We start from the raw sequence: 10,309 nt of genomic DNA, 5'->3' as shown, positions 1-10,309 counted from the left end.
TGAACTAACTAGTACCCTCAGAGTTCCCAGAGTCTCAACCACCAACCAAGGACTGCACATGGAGGGGTGTGATTGTTCAGGCAGCATATGTATAGTTGAGGATTGCAAATTTGATCATCAATAGGAGGAGAGGACCTCAGCCCTGTGAAGGTTCTGTGCCCCAGTGTAGGGTAATGCCAAAGCCAATAAGTGGGAGAGGGTGGGGTGGCAGACATGGGGAGGGGGGAGGCAACAGGCGTTTGTCTTTGTTTGTTTCTTTGTTTTTTGGTGGGGAAACTGGGAAAGGAGAAATTTACATGTAAATAAAGAAAATATCTAATAAAGAACAAAACAAAAAAAAGTAGAAAATGGGTTTAGCACCAACCTTAATCTCTTGTTTTGATTTCTGTGTGTGGAGGCAATATGAGAGGCAGGTTCACACTCTTGCCACAATGTTTCACTTACCAGGACAGACAGCATTCTAAAATTGAGTCAAAATCAGCTTGTGTTTTCCTAGGCTGTTTTTGTCACATATTTTCTCAAAGCATGAGAAAGAAAAATAGTAAACATTTTACTCATAAAAAGATTGTTCCATTATTCCATAAAAAGATTATTCCCACTTGCCTTTATTTTATTACTCAGTCCGTTAAAAGTTTCATAAAAAATAAACAAGAGAGAATATCTGTAGAAAAGAAAAAGGAAAATTCGGCGCCTATGCACAGAGTTGAGGGTTTCTGTTGTCTTTGGTGCGTGATAAACTTCTCCAAAGTTGAGCCGTCTAAAATATGAGTTATTTCTGAGACTCATAGTTCTTGCTAGTAGATCCTCTGACTTAGACTGACTTTTTCTCTCATCTTTGCTCACTTATGAAGGCAGCTAGGTCAGTTCATTATAGTTGACCAAGGATGTCTCTTGTTATGTCAGGAACATGGCTGGTGATCAAACAAAGCCAAAAAAGGTGACTCTGTAGCAGACTGTCTTCATCATGTTGGATGAGAAGAGGCTCTCCAAATCCTGGACATACATCATGATTCCTTCTATCTCACTGGCAAAAATCCAGAATTGGCATGAAGAACAAAATTCATGATGTGTATTCATTTAAAATATTAAATGATATGTGGATAATACTAAAAATGGATATTGAATAAGACATTCAGAGTAGAGATTACAAACTATAACTTTAAAAATATCTAGATGTAAACTTCCTATATCCATGGTTTGGGCATGTTGAAATGTGAAAGTGTAAATTTCTTCAAAGTCACTATAGGATCATACAATACCAGCAATAAACACAGCATGTTTTATTTTTGCCGAACTTCCCAAGTGACACTAACACCGTTTGTGAAAATTTAGAGCAACTTGAAAACGAAAGGAGATGAAGAATATAAATTGTAGGGTTTCAGGAACTGCTGCATAAAAAGCACTGATTGAACCACATTCCCAAACACTAAACATCCATGTGGATTTCAACGACCCTTGAACTTTAAACTGTTCTAAGTGCAAAAGGTAGATCATGGACCTACATTTAACAATATCAACCAACCAACCCCTGCCCAGAGCTCCCAGGGACTAAACCACCAACCAACGAATACGCATGGAGCAACCCATAGCTCCAACCACAAATGTAGCAGAGAATGGCCTTATTTGGCACCAATGGGAGGAGAGGCTCTTGGTCCTGTGAAGGATCGATGCCCCAGTGTAGGGGAATGCCAGGGTGGGTAGGCGGAGTAAGTAGGTGGATGGGAGAACACCTTTATAGAAGCAGGGGGAAAGGGATGTATAGGGGGATTCCGAAGGGGAAACCGGGAAAGGGGATAACATTTGAAACACAAATAAAGAAAATATACAAAAAAAAAAAAAAAAAAAAAAAAAAAAAAAAAAAAAAAAAAAAGAAAAGAAAAAAGAAAAGAAAAGAAAAGAAAGTAAGCCAAACAAACTCAGAAGATTATTAATTTAGTGTAATTATTAATGTAATAGAAATTCTCCATTATTTTAGGTAAACAACCTTTTCTTAGAAATCTAATATTATAATATTTCTATTTTGTTTCTATGTTGTTTCCCAGATCTTGGAGGGAGTGATAGAGATGTCCCAAATGACCCTTATGAGTTAAGGGTGAATATGAACATAACACATAGATTATATGTGTGAAATTGTTCAAATGAAATGATAATAATAAATACATTGTAAAACATTTTAAAACTAGCCAATTAACATATCATTAAGAAAAATATTTGTCCATCAAATGTTGTCCTTAATGAAACAACTGGGAAGACAATGTTCTACACATAAATAAATGTACAAAGTATTATTAGAATTGAGAATTAGGCAGGATGGTGTGATGGAGAATTTTATGGAACACTTGCTAAATTAAGAAAAAATTTGAACATTTCATTGAGATGGACTTTGCCAATAAGTTCATGATAAATGACGTTCTTGTGACACCTTTAGTTTTCAATGTTGCATTAAGACTATGTTTTACACAAAACCTTCGGGGAAGCAAAAATGAAAAGGATAGAGAAATATGGATATAGGCAAGAATGTACAGATATCTCCATAAACACATGCAAGATCTTATAGTACAGAACTATTGTAAGAGGAAAAGGCCTTCTATATGTTAATTGTTGATACAGAATAATTATTTTCATATCTTAAATTTTCCCTTGCCATTTGTTAGGGAGACTCTTAAAATTTCTACTAATTTTTAGAGATTTTCTTTTTTTTTTTATTCTGTTTTCTTTATTTACATGTCATACAATACCAGCTTTCCCAGGGGCCCCTCCAAAAAATAAAAAAATAAATAAATGAAATAAAAAACAACAAAAAAACCCCTGTTCTCTCCCCCCTCCACATTTTCACCATCCCACCCCCTCCTGCTTACTTGCCCTGGTATTCCCCTACACTGGGGCATAGAAACTTCACAAGGTCAAAGGCCTCTCTGCCCATTGATGACTGACTTGGCCATCCTCTGCTGTACATATGCTGCTGGAGCCATTAGTCCCACCATGTATACTCTTTGGTTGGTGGTTTAGTCCCTGGCAGCTCTGAGGGTACTAGGTAGTTCATACTGTTGTTCATCCTAAGGGCTGCAAACCTTCAGCTCCTTGGGTCCTTTCTCTAACTTCTTCATTGGGGACCCTGTACTCAGTCCAATGGATGGCTATGAGCCTCTAGTTCTGTATTAGTCAAGTACTAGCAGAGCCTCTCAGTAAACAGCTACATCAGGCTCCTTTCAGCCAGCACTTGCCAGCATCCACAATAGTGTGGATTTGATGACTGATTTGGGAAGGATTCCCAGGTGGAACAGTTTCTGGATTGTCCTTCCTTCAGTCTCTGCTCCATAGTTAATATCTACAACTCCTTCCATGGGTATTTTGTTCCCCCTTTTAAGAAGAAATAAAGTATCCACACTTTGGTCTTCCTACTGCTTGAGTTTATTGTGGTTTGTGGATTGTTCTTTGTGTATTCTGATCTTCTGGACTAATATCCACTATCAGAGAATGCATACCAGGTATGTTCTTTTGTGATTGGGTTACCTCACTCAGGATGATATTCTCCAGATCCATCCATTTCCCCAAGAATTTCATAAATTCATTGTTTTTAATAGCTGAACATTTCTTTAGGTGCTTCTCAGCCATTCCATATTCATCAGTTGAGAATTCTTTGTTCAGCTCTGTACCCCATTTTCAATAGGGTTATTTGGTTCTATGGAGTCTAACTTCTTGAGTTCTTTATATATATTGGATATTAGTCCCCTAACAGATATAGGATTGTGTAAATAAACCACACTTTCTGTATCTATTCCTCTGTTGAGAGACATATTAGTGGTTTCCAGTTTCTGGCTATTACAAATAAGGCTAATAACATAGTGGAGAATGTGTCCTTATTACATGTTGGAGCATATTCTGGGTATATGCCCAGGAGTGGTATAGCTGGGTCCTTAGGTAGTACTATATCCAGTTTCTAGAGGAAATGCCAAACTGATTTGCAGAGAGGTTGTACCAGCTTGCAGTTCCACAAGCAATGAAGGAGTGTTCCTCTTTCTCTACAACCTCTCCAGCATCTGCTGTCACCTGAGTTTTTTTATCTTAGCCATTCTGACTTGTGTGAGGTGGAATCGCAGGGTTGTTTTGATTTGCATTTCCCTGATGACTAAGGATGGTGAATATTTCTTTAGGTGCTTCTCAGTCATTCCATATTCATCAGTTGAGAATTCTTTGTTCAGCTCTGTACCCCATTTTTAATAGGGTTATTTGGATCTATGGAATCTAACTTCTTGAGTTCTTTGTATACATTGGATATTAGCCCCCTATCAGATATAGGATTGGTAAAGACCATTTACCAATTTGTTGGTTGCCATTTTGTCCTATTGTCAGTATCCTTTGCCTTCCAGAAGCTTTGCAATTTTATGAGGTCCCATTTGTCAATTCTTGATCTTAGAGCATAAGCTATTGGTGTGTTCAGGAAAATTTCCCCTGTGCCTATGTGCTTAAGGCTCTTCCCCACTTTCTTTTCTATTACTTTCAGTGTATCTGGTTTGGTGTGGAGGTCCCTGATCCACTTGGACTTGAGCTTTGTACAAGGAGATAGGAATGGATCGATTTGAATTCTTATACATGCTAACCACCAGTTGAGCCAGCACCATTTGTTGAAAATGCTGCTTTTTTTTCCAATGGATGGTTTTAGCTCCTTTATCAAAGATCAAGTGTCCATATGTGTGTGTGTGTGTATTCATTTCTGGGTCTTCAGTTTTGTTCCATTGATCTACCTGCCTATCACTATACCAATACCATGCAGTTTTTTTTTTGTTTTGTTTTGTTTTTTTAATCACAATTGCTCTGTAGTACAGCTTAAGGTCCAGGATGGTGATTCCACCAGAGGTTCCTATATTGTAGAGAATATTTTTGGCTATCCTGGCATTTTTTGTTATTCTACATGAATTTGCAGATTGCTCTTTCTAAGCCTGTGAAGAATTGAGTTGGAATTTTGATGGGGATTGCATTGAATCTGTAGATTGCCTTCAGCAAGATGGCCATTTTTACTATATTAATCCTGCCAATCCACGAGCATGGGAGGTCTTTCCTTCTTATGAGATCTTCTTCAATTTCCTTCTTTAGAGACTTGAAGTTTTTGTTAAACACATCTTTTACTTGCTTAGTTAGAGTCACACCAAAGTATTTTATATTATTTGTAACTATTGTGAAGGGTGTTGTTTCCTTAATTTCTTTCTCTGCCTGTTTATCCTTTGTGTATAGGAAGGCCTCTGATTTGCTTGAGTTAATTTTATATCCAGCCACATTGCTGAAGTTGTTTATCAGGTTTAGGTGCTCTCCGGTGGAATTTTTGGGGTCACTTAAGTATACTATCATATCATTAGCAAATAGTGATAATTTGACTTCTTCCTTTCCCATTTGTAATTCTTTGATCTCTTTTTGTTGTCTAATTGCTCTGACTAGGATTTCAAGTACAATATTGAATAGATAGAGAGAGTGGGGAGCCTTGTTTAATCCCTCATTTTAGTGGGATTGCTTCAATTTCTCTCCATTTAGTTTGATATTGGCTACTAGTTTGCTGTATAGTACTTTTACTATGTTTAGGTATGCGCCTTGAATTCCTGATCTTTCCAAGACTTTTATCATGAAGGGATGTTGGATTTTGTCAAAGGCTTTCTCAGCATTTAATGAGATGGTCATATTTTTTTCTTTGAGTTTATTTATATCTTGAATTATGTTGATGGATGTCCAAATATTGAACCATCCCTGCATCCCTGGGATGAAGCCTACTTGATCATGGTGGATGATCATTTTGATGTGTTCTTGGATTCAGTTTGCAAGAATTTTATTGATTTTTTTGCATCAATATTAATAAAGGAAATTGGTCTGAAGTTTTCTTTCTTTGTTAGGTCTTTGTATGGTCTAGGTATAATACTAATTGTGGCTTCATAGAACAAATTGTGTAGAGTACCTTCACTTTCTATTTTGTGGAATAATTTGAGGAGTATTGGTATTATGTCTTCTTTGAAAGTCTGATAAAATTCTGTACTAAACCCATCTAGTCCTTGGCATTTTTTGTTTGAGAGACTATTAATGACTGTTTCTATTTCATTAGCAGATATGGGACTGTTTAGATCATTGACCTGATCTTGATTTAACTTTGGTACCTGGTATCTGCCTAGAAAATTTTCCATTTCATCCAGGTTTTTCAGTTTTTTTGAGTATAGACATTTGTAGTAGGATTTCATGATTTTTTGGATTTCCTCAGTGTCTTTTGTTATATCTCCCTTTTCATTTCTTATCTTGTTAATTAGGATAATGTCTCTGTGCCCTCTAGTGAGTCTAGCTAAGGATTTATCTATTTTGTTGATTTTCTCAAAGAACCAACTCCTGGTTTGGTTGATTCTTTGCATAGTTCTTTTTGTTTCTATTTGGTTGATTTCAGCCATGAGTTTGATTATTTCCTGCCTTTGACTCCTCTTGGGTGAATTTGCTTCTTTTTTTTCTAGAGCTTTCAGATATGCTGCAAAATTGCTGGTATATACTCTCTCCACTTTCCTTTTGGACGCACTTAAATCTATGAGTTTTCCTCTTAGGACTGCTTTCATTGTGTCCCATAAGTTTAGGTATGTTGTGGCTTCATTTTCATTAAACTCTAGAAAGTCTTTAATTACTTTATTTCTTCCTTGACCAAGTTATCATTGAATAGAGAATGGTTAAGCTTCCACGTGTATGTGGGCATTCTATTGTTCATGTTGTTATTGTGTAGCAGCCTTAGTGCATGGTGATCTGATAGGATGCAAGGAATTATTTCAACCTTCTTGTATCTGTTGAGGCCTGATTTGTGGTCAATTATATGGTCAATTTTGAAGAAGGTACCATGAGGTTCTGAGAAGAAGGTGTATCCTTTTATTTCAGGATAAAAGTTCTGTTTTAATAGGTATCTGTTAAATCCATCTGTTTCATAATTTCTTTTAGTCTCTCTGTCTTTGTTTAGTTTCTGTTTCCATGATCTGTCCATTGCAGAATGGGGTGTTGAAATCTCGCACTATTATTGTGTATGGTGCAATATGTGCTTTGAGCTTTAGTAAAGTTTCTTGTATGAATGTAGATGCCCTTGCATTTGAAGCGTAGAGGTTCAGAATTGAGAGTTCATCTTAGTGGATTTTAACTTTGATGAGTTTGAAGTATCCCTCCTTATCATTATTCATCCCTTTAGGGTGAAAGTCAAATTTCTTAGATATTAGAATGGCTTCTCCAGCTTTTTACTTGGGACCATTGGCTTGGAAATTTGTTTTCCAGCCTTTTATTCTGAGGTAGTGTCTGTCTTTAACCCTGTGGTGGGTTTCTTGTATGCAACCAAATGTTGGGTCCTGTTTACGTACCCAGTCTGACAGTCTATGTCTTTTTCTTGGGGAATTGAGTCCATTGATATTAATAGATATTAAGGAAAGGTAATTGTTGCTTCCTGTTATTTTTGTTGTTAGTGTTGGAATTCTGTTCATGTGGCTATCTTCTTTGAGTTTTGTTGGAAAATTACTTTTTTGCTTTTTCTCGGATGTAATTTTCCCCCTTGTGTTGAAGTTTTCCATTTATTACCCTTTGAAGGGCTTGATTTGTGGAAATATATTGTGTAAATTTGGTTTTGTCTTGGAATACTTTGGTTTCTCCATCTATGGTGATTGAGAGTTTTGCTTGGTATAGTAGTCTAGGCTTGCATATGTGTTCTCTCAGGGTCTGTATGACATCTGCCTAGGATTTTCTAGCTTTCATACTCTCTGGTGAGAAGTCTGGTGCAATTCTGATAGGTCTGCCTTTATATGTTACTTGACATTTTTCCCTCACAGCTTTTAATATTCTTTCTTTGTTTTATGCACTTGGTAATTTGACTATTATGTGGCAGAAGGAATTTCTTTTCTTGTCTATAAGCTTCTTGTATGTTCATAGGCTTCTCTTTCTTTAAGTTAGGGAAGCTTTCTTCTATAATTTTGTTGAAGATATTTACTGGCCCTTTAAGTTGGAGGTCTTCACTCTCTTCTATAACTATTATCCTTAAGTTTGGTCTTCTCATTGTGTCCTGGATTTCCTGGATATTTTGAGTTAGGAACTTTTTGTAATTTGTGTTTTCCTTGACTGTTGTTTCAATGTTTTCTATGGTATCTTCCGCACATGAGATTCTTCTACCTCTTGTGTTCTGTTGGTCATGCTTGCATCTATGGTTCCTGAATACTTTCTTATGATTTCTGTCTCCAGAATTGTCTCTCTTTGTGATTTCTTAACTGTTTCTACTTCCATTTTTAGGTCCTGGATGGTTTTGTTCAGTTCCTTCACCTGTTTGGTTATGCTTTCCTGTAATTCTTTAAAGTACTTTTGTGTTTCCTCTTTAAGGGCTTCTACTTGTTTACTTCTGTTCTCCTGTAATTCTTTAAGGGATATTTGTGTTTCCTCTTTAAAGGGTTGAACCTGTTTACCTGTGTTCTCCTGTATTTCTTTAAGTGAGTTTTTCTTGTTCTTCTTAAATTCCTCTATCACCATCATGAGATATGATTTTAGATCCAAATCTTGCTTTTCTGGTGTTTTGGGATATCCAGGACTTGCTGTGGTGCGACTAATAGGTTCTGATGAAGCCAAGCCTTGGTTTCTGTTGGTAAGATTTACCTATCGCCATCTGTTGATCTCTACTGTTAGATGTTCTTGCTGTCTCTGGCTGGAGCTTGTCTCTCCTGTGGGTCTGTAAGCCTGTGTCAGCACTTCTGGAAGATCAGTTCTCCTCTGGTAAGACCCATATGCAGTGGGCAGTTGATCAGTTGTCCCTCCTGAGTCATGGGGTTAGAACAAACCCTGGAGACAGGCTCTCCATTTGTGGGGAAACGGGGAGAGAGAGCTGTGGATCTGTAGTCCCTCCTAGGTGTAGAGAGATGTAGAAAGCTGAGATTTTCAATGATACAGGAATCAAAACTTGTAAATGTGAGTGTTCATTTGAAGTTGTTATGTGCTGTAAGTATGATGGTGGTGGACTCACTAATATACAAATACAGAAAGGTAGAGATGTTTTGGCAAATTTTAATGCCACCATCACTACTTAGCATTTTCCATATTATGCTCTACCACAGAAAGTCAAATGAAACAAAACTCACTAATTTAATATGTAAGGTAACATGACAGGAGATTTTCAAGAGAGATTAACTAGTAACTATTTAGTTGACTCTGACATAATCAAAAGACTGATCACATAGTCATTTCTATAGATACTTGCTAACATAAAATGTAGCCAACATATAAGAAAGTTATCTTTAGGTAAAGAATAACAGAAAGGCAGTACCTGACTAATACATGCTCACAGCCATCTATTGAACTGAGTACAGGGTCCCCAGTGAAGGAGTTAAAGAAAGGACCAATGGAGCTGAGGGGTTTGCAGCCCCTTAGGATGAACAACAATATGAACTAACTAATACCCTCAGAGCTCCCAGAGTCTCAACCACCAACCAAGGTCTTCATATTGGTGGGACTGATTGTTCTGGCAGCATGTGTATAGTGGAGGATTGCAAATTTGATCATCAATAGGAGGAGAGGACCTCAGCTTTATGAAGGTTCTGTGCCCCAGTGTGGGGGAATGCCAGGGCCAATAAGCAGAAGAGGGTGGGATGGCAGGCATGGGGAGTGGGGAGGCAGCTGGGGTTTGTTTTTGTTGTTTTTGTTTGTTTCTTTGTTTTTTAGAGGGGAAACTGGGAAGGGAGAAATTTCCATGTAAATAAAGAAAATATCTAATAAAAAATAAATAAATAAACTTCTGAAAGTTTTAAAAAAAAAAAAAGAATAACAGAAAGGGCCGGGCTAAACAGAGAAACCCTGTCTCGAAAAACAAAAAACAAAACAAAACAAAAGAATAACGGAAAGCGTAAGATCAAGAAGAATAGAAAATTAAGAAGGTTTTGATTGGTTTTGTTGAATTCATAATTGAGGAAACAATGAGAGAAGAAAGGCGCAGGGAGTCTCGTCATAATATAAATAAGAGCACATCTTTATTATTCACCACTTAAAAGTCCACTGGTTGTTAAGGTAGGGATTTAGCTCAGTGCTAGAGAGCTTGCCTAGCAAGGGCAACTGGGAAGCTCTGGGTTCAGTCCTCAGTTCTGGAAAAAAAAAGTCCAATGACTTCATAAGTTGAAAAATGATTTATTTTGAAAAGTACCAAACCAAAGAAGTTGGAAGCTATATCAACAAATAACATATTGCCTACAAACCTAGGATAACTGATAATAAAAAGGAGTTGGATCTGGAGAATATCATCCTGAGTGAGGTAAGCCAATCACAAAAGAACAAACACGGTATGCACTCT

This window comes from Mastomys coucha, unplaced genomic scaffold, assembly GCF_008632895.1.
Source record: "Mastomys coucha isolate ucsf_1 unplaced genomic scaffold, UCSF_Mcou_1 pScaffold8, whole genome shotgun sequence".
Lineage (NCBI taxonomy): Eukaryota > Metazoa > Chordata > Mammalia > Rodentia > Muridae > Mastomys > Mastomys coucha.
This window is presented reverse-complemented; position numbering follows the sequence as displayed.